The 22290-nt window shown below is 40.5% G+C and overlaps 1 protein-coding gene across 8 annotated transcripts in view; it reads right to left on the bottom strand.

The window, feature by feature from the left end:
• Positions 1-22290, bottom strand: part of PAG1 (phosphoprotein membrane anchor with glycosphingolipid microdomains 1) — a 107968-nt gene that overhangs the window by 63486 nt on the left and 22192 nt on the right. For 7 of the 8 annotated variants that reach the window (XM_042786069.1, XM_042786073.1, XM_042786068.1 and 4 more), the window contains exon 2: positions 16649-16709. The exons of the other annotated variant lie outside the window; for it this stretch is intronic. The gene's annotated coding sequence lies outside the window, so the exon portion shown is untranslated. The remainder of the gene's footprint in view (positions 1-16648; positions 16710-22290) is intronic. 8 annotated transcript variants of the gene reach the window in all.

The raw sequence follows: 22290 nt of genomic DNA, 5'->3' as shown, positions 1-22290 counted from the left end.
GCTGGGACAAGTATCTTTGTGAACATAACAGTGCACACTGAAGTACCTGAATTGGGAAGTTTTGCCAGAATATTTTATACGCTGCAACCATTGCATAAAATATCACATGCCTCATTATAGAGGGTTTTATTCTAAGCTTTATTTTCTTTTCTTTGACATCAACTTGGATTTTTTGCTAATTTTTCATTATTCTTTTGAATAAAATTTCTGTGGTATTTCCAGGTATTCAGTAATAATGCTATATTCTGCACTAAAAATGCCCACAGGTAACTTTGAGATAGTTTGTTTAAAGCAGTTTCCACTTGCAGTGGTGAAAGTAACAGCCAACCACACTGGGGTTTCAGTTTTTTTTTAAGGAGGTGATGGCAGGCACATTTTGTTATTAATGTATATGGGTTTTAGCTATTGCACTCATCATCACGGTCAGAACGACCCATCTACATTAAAGTACTGAAGAGCACTGTGCACAGCTGAACCATCACTCCAATCAGTTGCATTTAGAGGAATGGAAACTTGGAAGAGCCCCAAATTATGGTAGACCTAACATCTCATTTGCCAGCAAATAATTTGTATCAGAAATGACTTTAAATGACAATACTAAAATTAAATTTTTCCCATGTTTAACATGCCCATTAAAAAGAAATCCTTCAATGCCATTGACTGAGGTTCAGATGCGGATAGTCAAAATGACCATGTGGTTGGCCGCAGCCTACCCTCAGCAATATCCCTGATTTAAGACAACCTGCAAATGCTGTGTAGTCAAGGATGGATTTATCCACTCAAAAATTCACCTTTACTCAATTTCCATGAGTCTCTGATGCACAAAGGTACTGAGAGTGCCATCAGGAGCCTCAGAAAAGAAAACTCTGGGTAGACTTGGATAGTCTGACCTACGTGAGTTTTTGTCGCTTTACCAAGACTCGATTTTAATTTTGCAGCAAGGCTGTACCCAAAGCAGAGCTGGAGCCTCCTGAAGCCTTCAATCACCCCTGGCTTCCCTTGGATGACCCTCAAGAAACAGAGCACAGTGGCAGTAGCAGGCTGGGGTGGACCTGGGGCTGGGTGAGGTTCACAGAGATCTGAGCAAGGAGTCAGTACTGTAACAAAGCATCTCCTGAGAGGCCACTGTGAACCTAAATTCATAATTTCTCATTTAATTCATCATAATGGAAGCTCGGTGTGAACAACTCCACTAAGGCAAATACAGAATTAGCCTCATCACACATGCGGCAGCATATGTCTCTTTCAACATGCACTGCAAAATAGATACCGAATGGAAAACAGATGATTTTTAACTTCCTATTCTGTCTACTGGTAAAGAAAACATTCTCAAAGCCCTGCATATCTGCATGTAAATTACTCTGTTGCAAAGATAAATATCAAAGTTATGTGAGATGCTAGGTGAGTAGCAAAAAAGGCTTAAAAGAACAAGGGAAAAAATAAAAACACCTACAAAATCTCCAAAGACAAAAAATAAACAACACTTTATTTGTGTTCCCAGGAAAGCCCAAAGCCAAACATTAGCATTTTCTTTTGGAGGCAACTTTCTGCATATTGAGAGCCAGCTTAAATAAACAGCTGCCTTTTCTTCTTAGAATATTTGGGGAGTCTGCAAATTTTTTCTCCTTTGAGAAAATAAACATGAAAACCAATGCAGGAAGAACTCCACGCAGGAGTAGTGCAAAAGAAATTCAAATACCTTGTTATAATTATAAATGAGATCTTGGCCAGGCAAAAATGCATATGAAATGCTCTCAGGTGCAGTGTTTGCCAGCCATCCTTCAGGAGTAACAATCACAGAAATCCACCCTTGTCATCTTCTTGTTGATCTCCTTTCCCCACCCCTTATGAATTTTATATGGATTTTCAGTTTTTATTCCCATACTTCTCTCTTAATCTTGCCTTAGCTTGTCTCCTGATAGATCCCAAGGCTCTTCTTTTGTATCCCCAAAACCTCAGTTTAGGATTTGCTGGTATCTAACATGAGAGGTTCAGGGGCTCCAGTCAGCTTTAAGCTGCAGTAATTTTTTCTACTCGGTAAAGCCTGGGGGGAAAGTACTTTTCTTTCCTTACTAGACAGTAAACATTTCTCCTCCACTGGGCAAACAAATTATCTTCTGTTATTTGTAAAGACACCAAGTAATATTCTTTTTTACCTTTATAAACATCTTTGTGCCATCCATAGTCTAGCTCAGGGAACTGAGCCAAAGGTGTTGCGGCTAACATACAGTGAACAGGAATAAGAGCCTGAATGATGGAGAGCAGTACCCGGAGAAATCCGTGCACAGGAAAACACAGAAACAGTCACTCTGAAGATTGAGTTTGGGCTAAGATAGCAGCAGCAAAATGGATCTAAAGACAGCAAGGATCTTCTGCGAGCAATTTAATTTTACTCATCAACTCAGCAGAAACATGGTTTTCTGCCTCCTGGGAAGGGTGCAACGTGTACTCATTAATGACTGTTTATACAGATCAACACTACTGCTGTATTAATTTCCACCCCCCTCTTACATGAGGTATTTCATGATCAAAGTACTGAAATCAACACTGCCAAAGCAACATTATTTGAGCAGTCAAGTTAAGCACATGCACGTTTGAAGGATCAGATCTTAATGAGGTTTTTTGGTTGTTTTGTTGGCATGAATACAACAAACACTTCAACACAAATATGACTCTGCCCATGCAAAGTGAAGGGCTCTGCTCACGTAATTAGCATCTACAAGCACAAGTATTTGTTTATAAGAATCAAACAAATCATTAAATATTTACTAGATTATTTAATAAATAGACTAATTAGTTCTGAAATAGATGCTTTCTTAAACTACATGACCAATATGTAATCTGTTACCCATCATTTATCAGTTTTCATTGAAATGAATCCTGTAAATCTGACACAACTTCATTAAAACCACCAGATTGCTGGTCAAATCTTTGCAGGTGGTGCCTGAAACTCGATGCATCTAAATGAAAACCAGTGTACTGCCATTCCAGTCAATAAGGCTGCAGACAAACCCTTATCTTTAAACTTGGTCATCACAACCTTAACTGTCTGATGTGCATCAGCATACACCTTACAGAACATAAAGCCTGTTAAGCCATAGGGTCCTTCTGAAAATGAGAACCTATCAAGTGCTCACCGAGGTTAGTTTAAATTAACAAAGCTGGCTCTAAATTTATCAAATTTGGTTTGAAACTGAACATGACTGAAATGTTTTGCAGTAATATGTCACTTCCTAAGAAAGCTGATGTTAGAAATATTTCCCAGATGTGGGTTAAGATTTCCAGATTAATAGAGAAAGCAGGAGATACGTGTTCCTCCCCAAAAGCTGCTGACTGTCTGCGTTAAATAGCATTTGTCCAGGACGTGTCAGACAAGAGACCTGAGCCTGGGTTCTTGATGCTACAGGAAAGTGCCTGGCCAAAATACACTTAGCTTCTCTGGGATGAATTTTGCTCTATACTGTTTCATTAATGTTTCCAAAACGCCCAGTTTTGCTTCTGTATGAAAAAAAAGCATTCTGCACCAAAATAAAATTGAGATTTTGCCTAGTCACCGACACAAGCAACCAGGCTTCCAGTGCATCTCCTGAACTACCAATGCACAATGGAAGCTTAATATGAACTTCCCGTAACATTCAATATAAATTCTTACCTAATCTTCCCGTATCTTCCTCAAACTCTTATTAATAACTGCCTTGTCTCAGGTTAATTTTTCTTTTTCTGTGCATTTTCCACATTCGGAACCATTTTTAACTTACTTATGGCCCCAATAAGCTACATGAGAAACAAGGCGACTGACATGGCAAAACCAAACCTATCACAAATGGTCTCTAATATATACTGTAATGTTGTCAGAAACAGACAATAACTACAGAAACATCCTAGAAATAATAAAGGCAATAAATTGAAGCTATGTGAATATTTATTTTTATTTTGAAGACACCACCTGAAATTATTATATCAATTTGGCTTTTTTTTTCTCTCATCACTTACATCTTGTCAGAAGGTAGTGCAAAATACTGCAATCAATACTCTTGCCAGCCTGGATTAATAGATTGATGTTAACTGCAGCCATATACATAAAAATACTCCTTAGTATTCTTCTTCCATAGGACTTTTACTGAGGATGAAGTTCTGAACACACCAATAAAGCAAAAATAAACATTTTTTTTTTAAAAGAGAAAACTTACCTTGTAGCACACTTTCAGCAGATGTCATGAAGAGGCCCGATTGCTTCCAAGGGCTTTGATCTTGCTATCATGCAGCAGCTCCTGATTGAAACAAGTGACCTCGGCGGGACTGGGAGGGAATGGGGATCACTGAGCTCAGAAAGGGTGTCCCTCACATCAGACATGCTTTTTCATACTCTATTTACTTTCAGCTTGGACTGTGTGAAATATCAAATCTCTGCAGCTCTAGCTAATGGGATAGGAGTTATCAGCTCCTCAAAGGTTCATGCTCCTTGGCTGCAGACAAGACAGTGGGATACCTGCTCCCACCGAGACCCTGCTGATTCTGGGGGGGCAGTGCTGAATTTCACGTCGGTTCTGTGAGGAATATCCAACAGCTAAATAACAGAAAGGCAACTAGCTGCTGTATCTTTTCAGCTTCCAGGCGGGGAGAAAACTAAGCAGAAGAAAAAGCCTTAGACACTCTATGTTCTTTCTGTGGCATTTGCCATTTCTTTCAACAGCATGAACTAAGCCCCAGGAAGCATCAAGTGACAAATGAAGTTGCTTGTCCTGGCTAAGTGCTGAGCTTAGATCATGGGATAGAAGCAAAAAGAAAAATCATTGAAAATGAAGCACCTGTTGACATTTTCCAATATACACTGGCCTTTCTAGTACCATTACGCTTGGCTTTGCAGCACAGTCACATTGTTTCAGCTCTACATATTGATAAGGTCCACATCACCTGAATCCTATCGAAATCTTTACATTTTTAGTGAGAGCAGAGAAAAAGATATTACTGAAAAATGTCTGTCTGAAACAAGTGTCAGTTCGGTGACACCATAAAACCCCTCACTTTGCTGCTGGGGTTAATTGTTCACACCACCGTACTGTAACCTAGCCAGGTAAGTACTATGTAGAGACTAACGACTAACGTGAGGATGACTTCTGGTGACAGTAGTAGGTAGTTGAAGAGCACTAATGAGATATTCAAGGGCAGACTATAGAAAATGAACCTCATAACCACCAGTACACCTGCAAACCAGAAATCATTTTATGATGTGTATGAAGGGTCCATGATAATTCATCATGCAGAACATAAAACCCCCTATTCTCCCTTGTTTAACTCACCTTATGAAGTTATAATGATTAGTTTTATTTCTATCAAACCTATGAATTTGCTTTCCTTCACTTTCCCTCCTCCATTTACATTTGCTTAATATGCAAAGGTAATGCAATTTATTGAAGAAATAAGGAAGATCTGCATTAAGTCACATCTGCTTCAGAACTCAGTTGACTCCCCACCAGCTGGAATCTATTATTTGATTAAAAATGCTGTTGCACCAGCTGCCATGCAGCACGTTTCACTACCCTGATTCCTGGTGGAATTAAAGCCATACTAAAAATGTAGTCTAGCATGAATCAGCCCCCACTCAATATTAATACATACCTGGAAGATAAAAGCATTTAAAAAAGAACCCAGCCTTCCTAGACCTGACCATGCCAATCTCTAATGCAGAAGGTGTTCAGTGGGAAAGAATTTAAAATTTCACATATTATAAGGTAGTAATTTCATAAGGCAATGTCCTAATTATGCAATCAGGCTTGTTTTTAAGAATCATCTCTCTTACCATAAAACCAAGACAAACTCATCTTCCAACAGAATATGTCCTGAAATAAAAGACAGTTGCTGAGCTTAAAATAATTTATAGTTAAGTCTGTTACTGCTAATTTAGTTAGAATGAGAGACTGTGTCAGGCAAAAAGCCCACTTAATTCGAGGGGGGATTTCTGCCTGATGTGGACTGCAGGAATATATGCTAAGAGTATATGCTTATGAATAAGAACTGAAAATACTGCTCATCTTCTTGCAGTACAAGAACATTAAAAGCTTGAAGGCGATCATTAGCAAAGGCATGCTTAAAGGGCCTCTAAATGGAAACATAGCGATGATATATTGATAGGACTTCCCATTTTCTTTTTCAGTTACCTCAAAGCAAGTTGCAAATTACAGCTTCACTAGCTCTGAAAAAAGTCCATCAGTAGCTCTGAAGAAAGTTTATATTCAGTGGGAAGCTTGCAGCTTTCTTTGTTCAGTGGACGGCCATGAAGTTAAGAAGTTAAAAGGTTTTGATGGCTTCAGACAAGATACAGTCTCTTAATATACAGACATAAGAACATGCAAACGTAAGGCTGAAAGCCCAAGCCCAAATCCATTCCTGGCGGTGCCAAGGCAGAGAGTGCTCAATACCTTCTTTAGAATAACTAGGTAAGTATTATGTGGATATTTCACTGATTAAACTGATTAACAATAATCAATTTAAGTTCCCAAGTAGCAATTAAGTTACTTCATGTATAGTATAGCTGGAAGAGAATATAGTTGCTCTCAGTCACAGTACTGAACATAACGGTGGAGTCAAGTCCCTACTGAGCCAAGCTGCTACAATTTGACCGTTGCTTAAACTGAATGGATGGTCCAAGCCCGGCAGAGTAGCCCAGTGCTGGCACTACAGAAAGTGCCATCGGTAAGGGGCAGCTTTGCTGCCAGCGTCCGCAGGCGGGCAGGGCCCTGCAGCTGGAGCCCCACAGGTACCGGACTCCTCGTCTGCTCGGAACATGGATGTCCAGGTCAGACTCTCCAAAGGAACAAAAATAAACTAACTTCGCTGCATCTTAGAGATCTTCCTTTCAAATAGATCTTAATTCAGTTTGGAAAAACTTGACCTAATACTTCTGATTTTTGTGGTTTTAAATTATTTCTAATTCCAGATCTATTATATGACTTCCTCAATAAGCAAGAAATGTATTTTTTCATATGCTTTTAGAGAATGAGCTTTGTATATTTTAACTTTTCACGCGACAAGCTCTTTCACACCAGTAAGAAGTGTCATAGTGTAGCCCTGTCTATGTTTGTTCAAGCACCAATTAGAAATGCATTACGCATGTACGTACTGACAAACATCCCACAAATACGGAAGATATGTAAATAATGTTTATGTACTTCTCCTATTCACTGGCTTTTCTGGCAGCATCTGCTAGCAACCCCAATTCACCATCATCAAATAAGTCAACCTGTCATGGATGCATTCTTCTTGTCATTGTCCTGTCATTGCAAAATGGAGATACTCTCCATACCAAAGATGCAAAGTACCTGGACCTCCAACAGTACCTGCTTTACTGACAGAGAGCAACAGCTCATCTAAAGACATCACAAAGAGGATTTACACCACTGCTGGGTGTGCTGCTTGTCTCAAAAGTGTCACAGACAGTGACATTTAAAATAATGGTCTTCCTATGCACCAAAAAAAAAAGCCATACATTGAGATTTAGCATGATTTCAGGAAGGGAACACCATCAGACCTTGTATAATAAGAGTACAACGCCCAGATTTGCCAACAGAGACATTAAAAAATAGAGTCAATGGCAGTCACAATATTCCTATCCAAAATGGTAGCTAAAACTTTATCTCACCTGATAGTGGCATGTATTGTGTGTAGGCCCTATTTTCAATAAAAGGAAGCAAATGCTTTTAACAGCACACTGGAGAGTTTTTATGAGATACGCGATTTACAGGAAGACTATTGTCCCTCAATAAACATTTGCTGCCTAAATGTGCTATTCCAATTAATATAACGGTTGTTGAAATGATAAAAGATACTGAAGTTTAACTTACATTTTGAGAAAACTACTGAATAGTAATAGCAATAAGGTATCATGTAAAAAAATATCCTAGATGTGTATTTACGTTTTAGTTTTAGATTTAGATTAGATTATTTCAATAGTATTGGTGTAAAAACGCTCCATACATGTTGCAGGTGTGGAATAACCTTTTGCGGTCCCAGTGCAAATCCCCCAGATCTGCCGAGGCTGACGCCCTCCCAGCAGGAGCAGCCCCCCCCCGGGCTCAGCCTGCGGCTGCCACACACATGTGCCTGCCTGCAGCAAAACACACGCTGCCCTGGAAGCCCAGCTCCTAACGCCTGCCGCCCTAGGAGCCCCAGCCCGCCCTTGCACGCCTCATGCCCTCATGTGAAAGCTAATGGTCTGCACGGCAGGGGTATATGAACAGAGGTGTAGGGGAAGGCTCCTATGTTACCGATTTTCTGAGTACTGCCAGCCCATAGGACTGGGTTGCCTTTGTTCCATAATCTGGAATACATCAAGTCACCATGGCAGGAGACCTGAGGAAGCGTTATGATTAAACCGGAGGCAAAGGTTCTGGCAAAAAGCTCTTTACAGATGCTTGGGAAAACACTGAGCAAATGTCCTATCCATACTCAAACCTCTCCTTTCCCAAGCTCCTGATCTGCAGCAGTGCTGAACATACACCTGCAAATGGGAGCGCTGGGAGATCTGATATTAAATACTAAGGAACACCACAAGACCTTAAGAAAAGAAGATTTCTGTACTTCAGCTCAGACATTCAAAATTAATAGAAGTATTTTAAGAAAATTCCTTATTAAGGGCATATGCCTTCATTTTTCACCTTTGCCATATAACAACAACATTTGTTTTCCTCACATGGTGCTGTGAAAAAGCCTATGAAGATTGCGATGCTCTGAGCCATCACAGTTATTTTCTCTTCCTTGTGTTACAGTAGCATGCAGGAGTTGCAGGCCAGGATACAGGCACACTGGAGGCTGTGCTCAGAGAGAACAAAAAAGATGGTTCTTACCTTGGAGAGTCATATTTAAACATTAAAAAAGAAGTCCAATAAGTGGATATGGATGGTTGACAAGGAAGTAGGAGGAAACAAAGAGACAGCATCAGTCAACACACTAGGCAGTTGCTGTAACACATCATTAATCTGTTTTTTTGGGGGGTTGCTTTTTTTTCACAGGCATTATGGCAGAGGAGATTTTAAGAAGGGATTTAAAAGGAGAAAATGAGGTTAAATGTGTTGATGTCTGCCCACAGCTCATCCTTAACTTCAGCAGCAGCAACTAATAAAGCCCACAGATGCTGGTTTGAATGCACAGCAGGTCAATGACGAAGCTGATGCTGCAGGTGAACTGGAGGGATGTGTTGGACAGATGGGCCTGAAGGGTTTTGGATATGAAATCAGGCTTCTTCTCACTACCATCTCCACGGATTCAGACGGGGATGTTGCGCTTACATGAGGATCAAGCTGCTCAGAAGTAACTCAATGTATCTCAGCCTGAAGCTGAATTCTACCCCACAACTGGGTACGTACGCTCCCTCCAGACTACAGCATCCTATAAGGCTTTTAAAAGATGCAATTTACGGTACAACAAAACAAGCCTCCAAAATAAGTTAAATGGACCATGCCCTAAAAGTAGCTACTTCCCCCCCCAGACTAGAGGGAGACCTCAAGGACCAGCTCTGGTGCAGACATCCTCTGTCTGAGTGTCCTGAAGAGCACTCCAGGCTGGTGAAGCAGAAAATGTGTGTATTCATGTTTTAGTGCTTTATCTGGGGCTGGGTATTCTTCTGCTGTCAAAAGCAGAGTTATGTTCCTGACAGCAGTAATGACAGAACTAAATTAAGAAAACAGAGTTCAGAGAGGCAGAGAGATGCAATTGAGCTTTGGATGAACAAACCTTATTAACAGACCAGCTACCAGCTATCTAAATAGATTAAAAGAATTATTATTACAGATCTAGTTTAACACTTTGGAAAAGTGACATTTGAAGTTACTACTTAACATTCAGACACCCTTAACGCTATGCAGTATATTTCTTATTTAAAACCTACTTGTAAATATATGGTAACTCTTGCGAGTTAACAGCAGCGTTTGAAAGTTTGGGCAAGAGCAAATCAAAATGCACCCATTTTTGAGAAATTAAGTATTTTCATGACTTCATGTTCTCATCAGATAGCAACCATAAAAAATGTACCCTTTGCAACATGCACAATAGCCCAGAAAAATGTCATTTTTGGTACCCTTTCTTCAGATCAAGTCAAATTAAATTAGATTTTCAAATCCATGAAAGACAGTCATTTAAAAACACTGTAGTGCTTCCCCAATGCCATCTTCATATATCAGAACACTAAATGTGAAAGTCCATACATTGATTTCCTAGAAGATACCAATAAGTATCATATTTCCCCCTTCTTTTTAAAGACCACTTCCTGGGAAAAAAAAAAAAACAAAAAAAACCCAAAACAACACGCATGCTTCAGGCACTCATTCTGGATGGACGCAGATTATGCTGTCCCAGTTGAGTGATTTAAAACTGCATTTATTGTGATGTTTTGTGATTGAAGAGGTCAAAGCCTTCCCTGGGGAAAACAACTATAAGGTGTTCTGCAGACCAATTTAAGGAATACGTGTTAACTTCTTAGCTTCATGAGGTTAATGTGTACCTTGATTTCACTGTAAATAACACGACCTTCTTCTTAACCAAGAGAAAGACAGTAACTTTCATGTCTACAGAGTAGAAATTAATTCTTTTCTTACATTTCCCCTCCCCCTCAAAGTATGCAAAGTAAATTTTGAAATTCCCAACCCTATATATCAAAGAACATCCAGGTTCAAAGTCAAATACTAGAAAGTCAAGAAATGCCAGAACAAATTTATTTCAGCTCCCTCGTGTTTATCCATTAAGATGAAATATTTAATTACACGATGACGTGCTATTTTTTCGACTGCATTATCTGTGCTTTAAATGGCAAGAAACAAATTCCATAGTGGCCTGATTTGACAAGATATTCAGATGTCTATCTCATTTCAAATATAATACTTCAATTTATTTTGCTGAGATAAGTATAAGGTCAGATAAATTTTTCCTAAGAATACCTGTGAGTTTGTTAGTTTGTTTTTCAGCAGACAAAACATTTTTGGAAATAAATCTTTCGCCAGCAAATACTGCTTGACAGTATGCTATGATCTAATTTTGAATGAACAAAACCAGAACAAATCTCCTTTTGCCTAATTTTTTTCAAACAGGTCTATCACAATGACTAGCTTATCAAAATATTTCCACTCACACTCTAAAAATACCAGCTATTTATTATTTTAATCTGCTGTATAGACATTGGTCTAACACTCAATTAGAGTAAGTGGTTATGAATCATGCACATTTTAGGAAAATCTGGCTCTCTGAACAGCATTCGGGTTTTAAATCTTTGTTGATAAAAATATCTTACTTTCAACGGAAATCTACATACAAATGTGTAAATTAGGGCTAAAGCAGCAAGCCTGCTTTATGGCTGAGAGGTGTCTGAGCTTAGCTAGTTGCCTTCTCTGACTACTTCCACCTTGGCTGGGTTAATTGGAATAAAGATGAATGAAAATTTAGGCCTGCAGTTTTAATAGTAACTATTTGTTATTTAAATTTCCTTTTCCACACTGAACGATTGCAAGAACATGTGCTCAGAATTAAAAGGCTGCTCTTTAGCATCAGCACATTGATTTCTTGGGGTCCTTGCAAAGCTTTTCACATTGTTTCTGGACTACAGCTCTACACCCCTCTAACTGCCTGTCAGACATCATTTCGGCTTTATGAATAAATAATATGATGCCCAGGGGAAACGCTGGGCTAAGACAAAAAAATCAATATGTGTCTAGCACGTGTTAGGCAGTTGTTCAGCTGAAGACTGTCTCAAATATGTAGAGTAATTTTAATAACAAAACAAATGCTTTCTAAACTGAGCTTAAAGGAGGGTTATTAAGAAAGCACTACCACTATGCCACTGCATATCCTATTTGAAGAATAATAACATTGTTGTCTTAAAATGTGAATAGATATTCTGATTGCAAAGTGTTTGGCAAATACTTATCTACAAATTTAAAATATTCATTTTACAGAGATCCAGTAGCAACTGATTTTTTACTCTGTGCCTCTTGGAGTAGTTTCTGTGCACATCTGCATAATAAAGACGTTATTACAACTGGTTTATTATTTTAAAAACACCTTCTTACAAAATTGCCTTATAGTTTGGTTTTGTTTTTTTTTTTTGCAGAGGGCTTCGGATCAAAACTGAAACAAAAGCAGGGTAAATTAATCATTCATGCAGCCCCGTAATTGCCTTAGTCATTCCTGCAATGTTAGCCTATTTTCACAGTCAGCACAGTTTGTTGGTCTGACACGGCCACCGTGGCCCTGCAGCTGTAAACCCGCCACAGCAATATTTGAATCGCTCCACTGCTACAGCACGGGTCTGCACAAAACGACCGTAACTCCTGTCGCGAGGTGGTCCCTTAATTCCTTTACGTTACGTCTGACAACGGTGGGTTCTGTTAAATGCCCCACATAGTGAGCAGCATTGGGAGGAACTGTTGCTCGCTTGTTTTCGCGCACCTGACTGAAGGTGGACCTGCACAAGCTTGACTCCTGCACCTCCTTCCTTCCACCTCTGTGTCCTCCAGCACCAGGAAAATTTGGGCTGTGCCAGGTGGCAGCGCGTCACCTCCCATCCCAGCTCGCCACAGGCCAGGAGGGCCGAAGTCTCGCAGATCCTCACACCTCCCCAAAAACGCTTCCTTCCCACCGTGGTTCCCTGCAAACGTCAACCTCATGCTGGAAACCCGTGAGGAGGCAGCTGGGTTATTTTGGGACCGGGGGCAAGCTGCCGGTGCTTGCTGCCAGCAGCTCTCACAGCAGCCACAGGCATCCAGGCTCAGCAGCATGGCCACGCAAACAGCAAAGGGGGAAGAAAATGAAGAGGTAAAGGCAAGATGGCAAGCTGTAGTCAGACCTGTGGATGACCTCTGAGATCACTGACTCCAAGTCACCAACATCCAGCCCAGGGACATTGCTCTCAAAGGGGTTTTTTCACCCCCCCCTGCTGTTATGCAGACCTTTTAGTGCAGATCCTCCCCCTGGGAGCATGCTGACGAGGCGGCTCCTCCTGTTACGTTCAGTGTAATGAAAAGCACAAACTTCATGTATTTATGACCCTTTCAGATTGAGGAGCTGCAGCTGAGTGCCCTTGCCTGGGGGTGCTTACTCCTGCAGGAGAGCTGGCCATCTGGAAAGGCAATCTAAAGAAAGCAGAGGGAAAACCTGACATCTCAGGGAGGCAAACCTGCAGACACGGAGAAGCTACCACTGACGGCAGCAGAGATAAGAGATGTCTTGAGGCTCACAGCAGCCAACATGGTGGAGCCCATTAGCATCAACAGCAATAGAAAATGCTTTTACCAACACAAAGGAAGTGAAATGCTAAAGACAGAGAGAGGGGGATTTCCAGAAAAAAAAAAAAAAAAAAGTGACAAAAAAAAATCCAACAAAAAACTCCACAAACAAGCAAAGAAAACCCCCAAAACCCACACAAGCAAAAAGGAAAAAGCTCAGGTTGAAGCTTGTATGTTTTTTTTCATTCATGCTGAATATATACAAACCCCAACCCCTGGGCGCAGCGGCGGACTGTTTGCATGTGAACATTATTAGGGAAACTGTCAGGATGGAAGCTGAAAGCAGAGCAGCTATTCCTGAGTATCTTCCAGCACAGGCAAGCTGTAAACTTTAAGCACCAAACAAGGTGTCCTGTGCACTGAAGCCACTCCCAGAGAAGTGCCTCTTCACCTCTTCTCGCTGACCTTCTGGCGATGGGCACAGCCAGGCTCCTGACAGCACTCTCTCAGTCCTGATGAGAGCTCACCAAGAGCACTCGGCTCACAAATTTTCCTTCAGCCACACTCCTTGGTGCCTCTGCCATGCCAATGCCAGGCCAGACAACCCGGAGCAGAGACACAGGGAACATGGCAGAGCACTGCAAAGCCCCAGCAAGGGCCACCACACGCACCGAACCAGGCCTGCGCGTCCTCCGCAAAATTCAGGTTTGCAGGGGAGGGCCTGCAAACACCTCAGCTGTCCTGCTACAGAGACCTACCCGAGAGACCCCTGCCCTGCTCTTCACCCCTCACATGTCCCTCACCCCACAGCACCTCTCACAGGAAACTGCTGTGGCTCTGCTTCTAACAAAATGACTGCACAATGCATATTTCTGCCAACCGTTGGGTGACAGGACCTTGGACACTTGGCCAATGATCACTTGACTCACACTTTCTTATGCTTTTTATGCTATTTAAATGGATAATTATGCTTCCTAAAACTGAGACTGGCTGTGAAGTACCCAGACCCATCTGGGCATGCAGTACCTGGAGATGTGGTTCTACACAGAGACCCTCAGCAGCCTGACTGGCTGAAAGAAGTGCTCAGTTCACCCACCTCCTTCATCACTGGCCACCCTTGCCTTTCCCACCCCCATCTGAATGTACTTTGGTCACTCTCTAAACCATACCTGTCAAGTGACACACGGAAGGTTTGTTTTTTGTTTTTTTTTCTTTAATACAGTCAAAAATCCCACACTGCCAGGCTGAAGTTGATACTACTTTTCCACCAAAACAGCTGGTTGAAAGGATCCTGTCTTCACTTTCCAGTCTCACTCAAGGCCAAACAGCTGTTTCTGGGCTGTACTATAAACAGAGAAGTACATCCAGATTTTTAAAAGATCCTAGAACCCAAATAAAACTTTTTTTTTTTTTTTTTTTTTTTTTCCGGCTCTATGATTCCCAACTTTTTTGAACTGGAAGGATAATTCTCTGGATCTACAGCACTGTGTTGCTGTCTGACGCTGATGGAGGATTACACGGCATAATAACCTGTTTGCAGTTTCTGATTTCCTGTGCAAGAGTTCAGGTTATCCAGGCCCTTTAGACACACATCAGAGTCATCAACACATTTTTATTGCAAACAGAATTTCCAAAATGATGAGCTAGTCAACAGGGAAGTGAGAAGAAATCCTCACCTTTCAGAAGTGTTTCATTTCCAGATTTCAGTATCTTTTACAGAGAATGAGAGTTTAGAACGAAAACACTTCATCTTTGACAGATCTAAAGACAACTATCATAGTCCTCTTGCTTCCACAAAGTAAGTCTCCAGAAGCATGAGTGGTATTAAATTGATTTTACATCAATATTATCTCTGAAGTGTCTGGTCAGGCTCATGGATTTCTATGTTAATTTTAAAGATAAATACTAACAAAAAGCAATGCTTCTATGAATCATACGTCAGTTATATTTATGCATTTCTCTTGGCCTCAAGATTTGGGATTGAAGCATCTCCGTACTATGTACAGATAACAAAAAGAATCTGAGACAGGGACTTGGAGTATATCCACACAAACTCATACTACCAGTCACATTAGCTCGGGAGGTACCTGATTAGACAAGCTGTGGCAACCGAATACGTTACAAGACATGTGCTCTCTGTTTCTGCAAAGGACAAGTTAAACCAGTAAGCTTTTCTAAGCAAACCAGCTTTCCTTTAGGAAAAGCTAGGAACATGCACCAGGTCAGTCAGTGCAATGTGGCTACACTGGAAGTTTTTTGCTCATGGTATATTATCAATATGCCGTAAGTAAAGACTACCTGCTAGGTATGCAGTAGCAAAGCACTGATTCCCTGGAAAGTTTCAAGGCTATCACTGTGCTAGGAAAGGGACTTGAAATATTCCCAGTATTTCTCAACTCAGCCACAAATTGAGTGCATTACATGCAACCAAATCTGGTCTGGTACTATATCATCACTTACTAGAAACAGCATAGCAGCAAGGGCCAGGATACTTGGAATAAAAAATAACTGCAGTGTTTGAAAATTCACCATCTGCCAGGTGCTGGGAGATGTTAATTATTTAACTGGCAACCCAATATAAATTTGATATTGCTCAAATCTTATCAGATCTCCAGTAAATGAATGCAAGCAACAGCAGCCTACATACTGAAGACTGAATCTCCTTGGCCTCCTCGCAAAAGTACCAGATATGCTTTGTGGACTGCACACCCAGACTAACTTCTTAACCACAGTATTCTTTTCCATACCCTCCACAGTGGGAGAGCTTCATAACTTGAACATGAAATATGAACCCCCAGCTGTCTATTTTGTTATTTAGTTTCTGTCCACACCCATGGAGAGCTCATTAGCTATGCTCTGACACAAGGAAATGTGATGTATAGGTCTGTGGCATCTACAGCAATCGCAATGGCAGAAGTAGCTTTTAAGAACTGAGCAAAGACGGTGATTTCCAATGAGGCAGTCATTGCTCTGCTTGACCAGCACAAATCCACCAACCAAAGCTCCCATCGTCTGGGGCAGGAAAGCCCGTGCCAGTGCTGCAGAGCACGTGGTGGCTCTCGCACAGCTCCAGGAAGACAACGAGCTACAACAGTGGGATGCTGAGGGTTAATGAAAGACTTTCCGAATCACCCAAATCCACCTGATTTTACCTTTCAACTGGGACTGGTACTGCTGCTTTTTAAGATATGAAAACAACAACTGCATTTTCAAAACGTATCACATCTTTATTTTATACACATGCTGGCAGTCCCTCACAGCACATCATGGATCATCAAGCTGTAAGCAACAGCTTCTGTAAAAGCTACTTGTAATGTTGCCGGTACCCAGTTTAATTGCTTAGCACCGGCACCTTCATAAATTACAGGGGTCTTCAGAAAACTGAACTACAGCCAAGCTGACCACCAGAGGAAACAAAAAGCAGTTTCATGAATAATTACCTTGGAGCCTCTGCAGAGCTTGATGTTCAAGTGATATACAGTATTGGCAAACTGTTTCCTCCTAGGCAAAAAAAAAAAAAAAAAAAAAAAAGAAAAAAGAAAAATTCACAATTTTGAATTAAATTATGCCACACTATGTGAAGATAACAGACAATATACATTACCCTCTGTTTCTTCAGATTTAAATCATATCATAAGAAAAGTACTTTAGAAAAAGGTTTCCTTGTGTTTAAAATACCTGAGAGTAACTAATACAGTTTTAAAACTCCTTTTTATTATTTTTGTGTGTTCACTGTCTTCTGATTTTTAAAGATATGACAAGGAAGTTAGGCTGAGAATTAGGACATTTTTATCCTCTCACCTATGTAATGCTGTCAATACTATGGATTTCATACGCCAAATCAGAATTGAAGGCTCCTATATGTAAAATTAGGGTAGTTTATACCCATGCAGTGACAGTCTCTTCAGAGAGATTTCTGCAACTGCTTGGGTTTTATGAGCAGAAACTCATTGTTACTTAGTAATTGTATTGGTTTGGTATCTAAAGAAAGAGCATCCAGGTCAGTGATGAGAGATTTACTAGGAATAGAGAGAGGTAAAGAGGTTGAAAACTTTCCATTAGCACCAGCCTTGCAACATGTACTTTTAGTTATGAGATAACGGAGTGGCCATGTGGTTGCAATCAATCCTGCAGTGCCAACATAATAAAAATGTCAAACTTCTCAGGCTGATTTTCTTTCCCTTGCCTACTTGAAAAATTAAACTAACTTGGTTTGTAGATTGACTTAGCTAGAAGAAAGTACCTTCCTTTCCCTGGACTATTATTTCAGATTTAAAGGGTCTTAAACCATTAACTTTGTGGGGAATTAGCTTGCTGTAGTATTGTAAGACTAGTTTAAACCAAAGTTAGAGCAATAAATAAATCAGGCTGTACAGTGCTAACCAGTAAGATTAGGAAACGTAATTACCACCAAAGTAAGCAGAAACAGATCTAAAATAGACCGTTTCTGAAGGAACATGACATTTCTTCCACACCATTAATTTTCAGAAGAGACTCAAGTCTCTAAAGCAGCTTAAGAAATTAGAGATACTGTCAGGCTATCTGCTTGTTCAGACCACAGAAGGATATACTGATTCAATTACTTTCTTTTGATGTAAACCCAAATTAAAACTGGTATAAGCATATATTAAAACTCCAACTTTTTGCACAGAGACAGAAATAATTTATTTTTTGTAAGCATTAACCAGTTGCTTTGCTCATTCAGCCTCCCCCTTTATTGGTGTAGTCTACTAAAAATAAAGCAGTGCAAGCTCCTGGAGAACTGTTGCTTAGCTACATTCTCAATTATCACAATGCTGGCCTTACTCATTCAGTGTCAAGGTCAAAGCAATTGTTTCTTTACTTTAATGATGAAGTATCCTGTTTATAAAAATCTTATCTGTTTCCTACTTGGTAAAATATTGCCTATTTCAGTCAATCATTGCTGGCTAGTCCTCCAGAGAGACAAGTGTGAGAACATAACCGCTAGTGTTAATTTTTGCCCTTAAGGGAGAGCTTTTTTCCCAACTCCACCCAGAATGCCAACTGCCTCACACTGACACACAGGCAACCAATTATACCAACATTTTTTTCCTTCTTTGCTGTAGCCAGGCAAGTATGGCAGAAATGCAGTAGTTGTATATTTATTCTTATTCCTCCCCCCATCCAATGACAAGCATAAGTAAAGCAGCAATTTTTAATTAGCATGTACCTCTAGTCAGCACTGTGGGAAAGCTAAAGCAGAGAAGGAATTTCCCCATCAGTTTTAAACACAACAAGATTTTGGTTCCTCTTTGCCTTTGAGGTAAGGTGTTCAGTTGCAAAGACTGTGATTCTCCCCAGGCTAGTCCAGGCTGCTGAATATTTCATAGCCCCTGAGAAATGCAGCTGTAATCAACTTGCAAATAATGAAATGGGCAGTGATAGTAGAGCAGAGGTAAAGTGCACCATTAGAAAGCATCAGTGCTTTGGCTGCTGCTGCAAATTTGTTGTAACAATTTATCAGGTTATTTGATAAAATAATAATGCTATCAACTATGAAATCAAAATTAATGCTATGCCAAAAAAATCAGAAAGTGTCTCAGGTGGCCAGTGTGAATAGCAAAGAGAAAAAATCAGAGAGAGTGCCAGAGAAATCACATTCAAGACCGAAACTCCATTAAATGCATGAATCACATGCTGATTATACACAGCCAGGTTACGGTATTAATAGAAAAGTAAGTTCTCAGAAGTTACTTAAGGCAGGGAAAGTTCTATAAATATTAAACCAAAATATTTAAGAAGCAGTAAACTTGTTAATTTTAATCAAAGCTCGTAGAGTAACCTAGCTGTTGTCCTAAATTCTTTGTAACAGGATCCTGAGGTTTGACATTTGGAACCTCAGATGTTTACAGTGTCCCTCTGCATTGTTTAGTGCTGGCGAGCACCGAAAGACAGCGAAAGACCAACAGTGAGATTACTATAACTGAAGATATGACATTAGCTATGATTAAGAATTTCATGTTGAAAACCAGGATCGAGCAAGAGGTGAAATGAAACAGGCAGTGATCGGGTGGATAGCAAGATGTACCTGTGAATTACGCAGGGAAGCTCCACAGAAAGTAATTCTTCATCCCCCTTCAGAAACCTCCCAAAACCTGACTGTTCCTGATCTGCCTCAGGTTTCTGAGGAACAAAGCACTGACTGCTTGTACAAATATAAGTTACTGTTCCACATGAGGCTACAGTAGTTATGTGGTAAAAGGGGCACGTTCATACATAATGACCCATCTGGTTGGACAGTGACCCTACATGAATATTTCCTATCAACAAAGATGACCTCTACCCATCTCTATGAATTTGGATGGAGCTGTGACTCAGTCACGAACTCTCTACCCTGATCTGCAGTGATAAGCATGGATAAGTCGGGAAAGGCAGTGTGTATGTAGGAAAGGGCTACCTCAAATTATTTTTTCCTCCAGACCAAGGGGAGTGGTGATTGAGGCAAATGTGGTCTCACGGGCATGGCTTTTGTTAACCTCATGGTCTGCTGTGTATTGTTAGCACTGGTGAATTCCACGGTACAGCCAGTGTCCAGACTGTAAAATATTAGAATAGAATAGAATAGAATAGAATAGAATAGAATAGAATAGAATAGAATAGAATAGAATAGAATAGAATAGAATAGAATAGAATAGAATAGAATAGAATAGAATAGAATAGAATAGAATAGAATAGAATAGAATAGAATAGAATAGAATAGAATATTTCAGTTGGAAGGGAACTACAACGACCATCTAGTCCAACTGCCTGACCAATTCAGAGCTGACCAAGAGTTAAAAGTATGTTGTTTATGGGCATTGTCCAAATGTCTCTTAAACAGACTGGACTGGGGCATCGACCATCTCTCTAGGAAGCCTGCTCCAGTGTTTGACCACCCTCTTGGTAAAGAAATGCTTCCTAATGTCCAGTCTGAACTTCCCCAGGAGCAGCTTTGAACCATTCCCATGCGTCCTACCACTGGATACCAGGAAGAAGAGATCAGCACCCCCCCTCCTCAGGAAGCCACAGAGAGCAGAGAGGTTTCCCTCCCTAAATTAGACAAAACCAGAGTCCTTAGCTGCTCCTCAGATGACATGCCTTCCAGCCCTTTCATCAGCAAACAGCTGGTGAAAACAGTTGTATTTCAAGTGACTCTTCGTGCTGTGCAAATGTGGGGAAAAGCAGATGAGGAACAAGCCCAGGCTGAAGATTAAACATGGTGCTCCAGTCTCGCCTGTTGGCAATGCAGCAATCCCCCAAAAGTGCCATGTGGCAGGTGGATCCTCCTCCTATGGACCAGAACATGCTCCAGTGCAGAAAAGGGTAGAGATTGTCTTGCCCAGCCCACGTTTCCCCAGACATCAGAGGAAACCCTGATGAACCACGAATCCCACGGCTGCACAGTCTTTTCTTGTTTTCCTTCCGAGCAAGGACTGACACACACAGCTGCTTTCTGATGGGTACACACAAGTAACATGCCAAAATGGTAGGCAATTCACAGGAGGCTGGTGTTGGCTCCATTAGTTAACTTCTCATACTCACAAGAATAAGCTGAATCTTATTCCTAGAAATTAAAGGAAGGTCTGGATGCAGGACTGCTGGTAGGTTCACACGCAACACTGCATCTTACAAAGAGAAGTCCTGACAGAAGTGTGAGACTGCTCAATGGGATACTGCAAACACACGTGCAAGCACAAAGCCAACAGTAGTGGGAAATAAAAACTGCTATTCTCTTTGAGAAAGAACCTCAACATTCAAGAAAGACTTCAATTAACGTCAGCCTAATCATCTTTTACATGTTTCAAAAAGTAGTTCATAGAACCTCCAATAATCCAAGCAGACTGTAGAAATATTAATGAAGTTGATTAACACATCCTTTTTCTTTGGTCCCTTTGTACTTGCTGTGTTCTCTACATGGATACTCTCTATTTTCATTTCTCTCCTCACCAGCAACAGATACAGAAGGTGGATAGGTTTAATACTGCCAAATAAAATCTGCTGTACACATGTTCAGTGCAGCAGGGGGAAATCAGCTCTCTCTAACATCCCAGAAACATCACCTGTCACTCTGAAAGAAAGTGGTGTCTTAGGGTGATAGTGCACTGGAGTAATTCCCAGGCTTTGATAATCAAAGGACTTCTCCTAGTGTTATCTTCCATCTGCCAGAGAAGAGATCACACAGATAGACCTTCCCGCCAGATGGAGTCACTAGAAATTCTCTTCATCTATCAGAAAGCTCAAACATAACTGAGATGCACTCATTCATATTCTCCTGTTCACTCTCCTGCAAATACCCAAAGATAAATTACTCAGACAAACTCAGATTTAGACTTTAAATGTCACAGGAAAACCTTATGCAGCTCATTTTTCTTTTCACTTTTTTTTCCCGGCATGAAAGAATTATGCTTACTAACTCACTGGGGATTGTGTCTTCTTTTTACTATCTGGGAAAAAGTATAACATGACAAACAGACCTTGTACAATATAAGGTTGGTGGAACTGTTCTCTGAGTTTATCCATTAAAAATCAAAAAATCTATTTCAACAGTTGTGAATTTTCTGCAGTATTGCCAACCCTCTTCTGGATATCAGCATTCCAGTCTGACCCTTCTATAAAACGGAAAGGCTATGGTGATACAGACTCCTCTAATTTGTGAGGTGTCTTCTATTGATTTACATATATAGAACTAGTCTTGGAGCAAGAAAGATTAGTAGATAGATAGATAGATAATAATTAAATAATTTTATATACACACTCACATGGAGTCCTACCAAGGGACTCCTAAACAATGTCCAACTCCAAGGTGGGGCTCTCACTTCTCAACTGATTCTTACAAGCCACCAAGGCAGTCAGCAGTTCACTGCTCATGCATCTCCTCCTTCTTGGACAAGTGACTGCTGGGAGCCTTGTAAAATTTGCAGAATCATATTAAATCTTCCAAAACCCACATATTTGCCAACATGTTGAGAAAAAGGACTTTGAAGACTGTAATGGCATTTCCTGATGATAAGTACCAGAGGTGAGGCCGGCTGCAGTGCTGCTTATTACAGCTGTCTGGCACTTCCCCCTTTCCAGAGCCACT

The sequence above is a fragment of the Tyto alba genome, unplaced genomic scaffold (genome assembly GCF_018691265.1).
Source record: "Tyto alba isolate M040663 unplaced genomic scaffold, T.alba_DEE_v4.0 Super-Scaffold_9, whole genome shotgun sequence".
Taxonomy (NCBI): Eukaryota; Metazoa; Chordata; class Aves; order Strigiformes; family Tytonidae; genus Tyto; species Tyto alba.
This window is presented reverse-complemented; position numbering and strand designations above follow the sequence as displayed.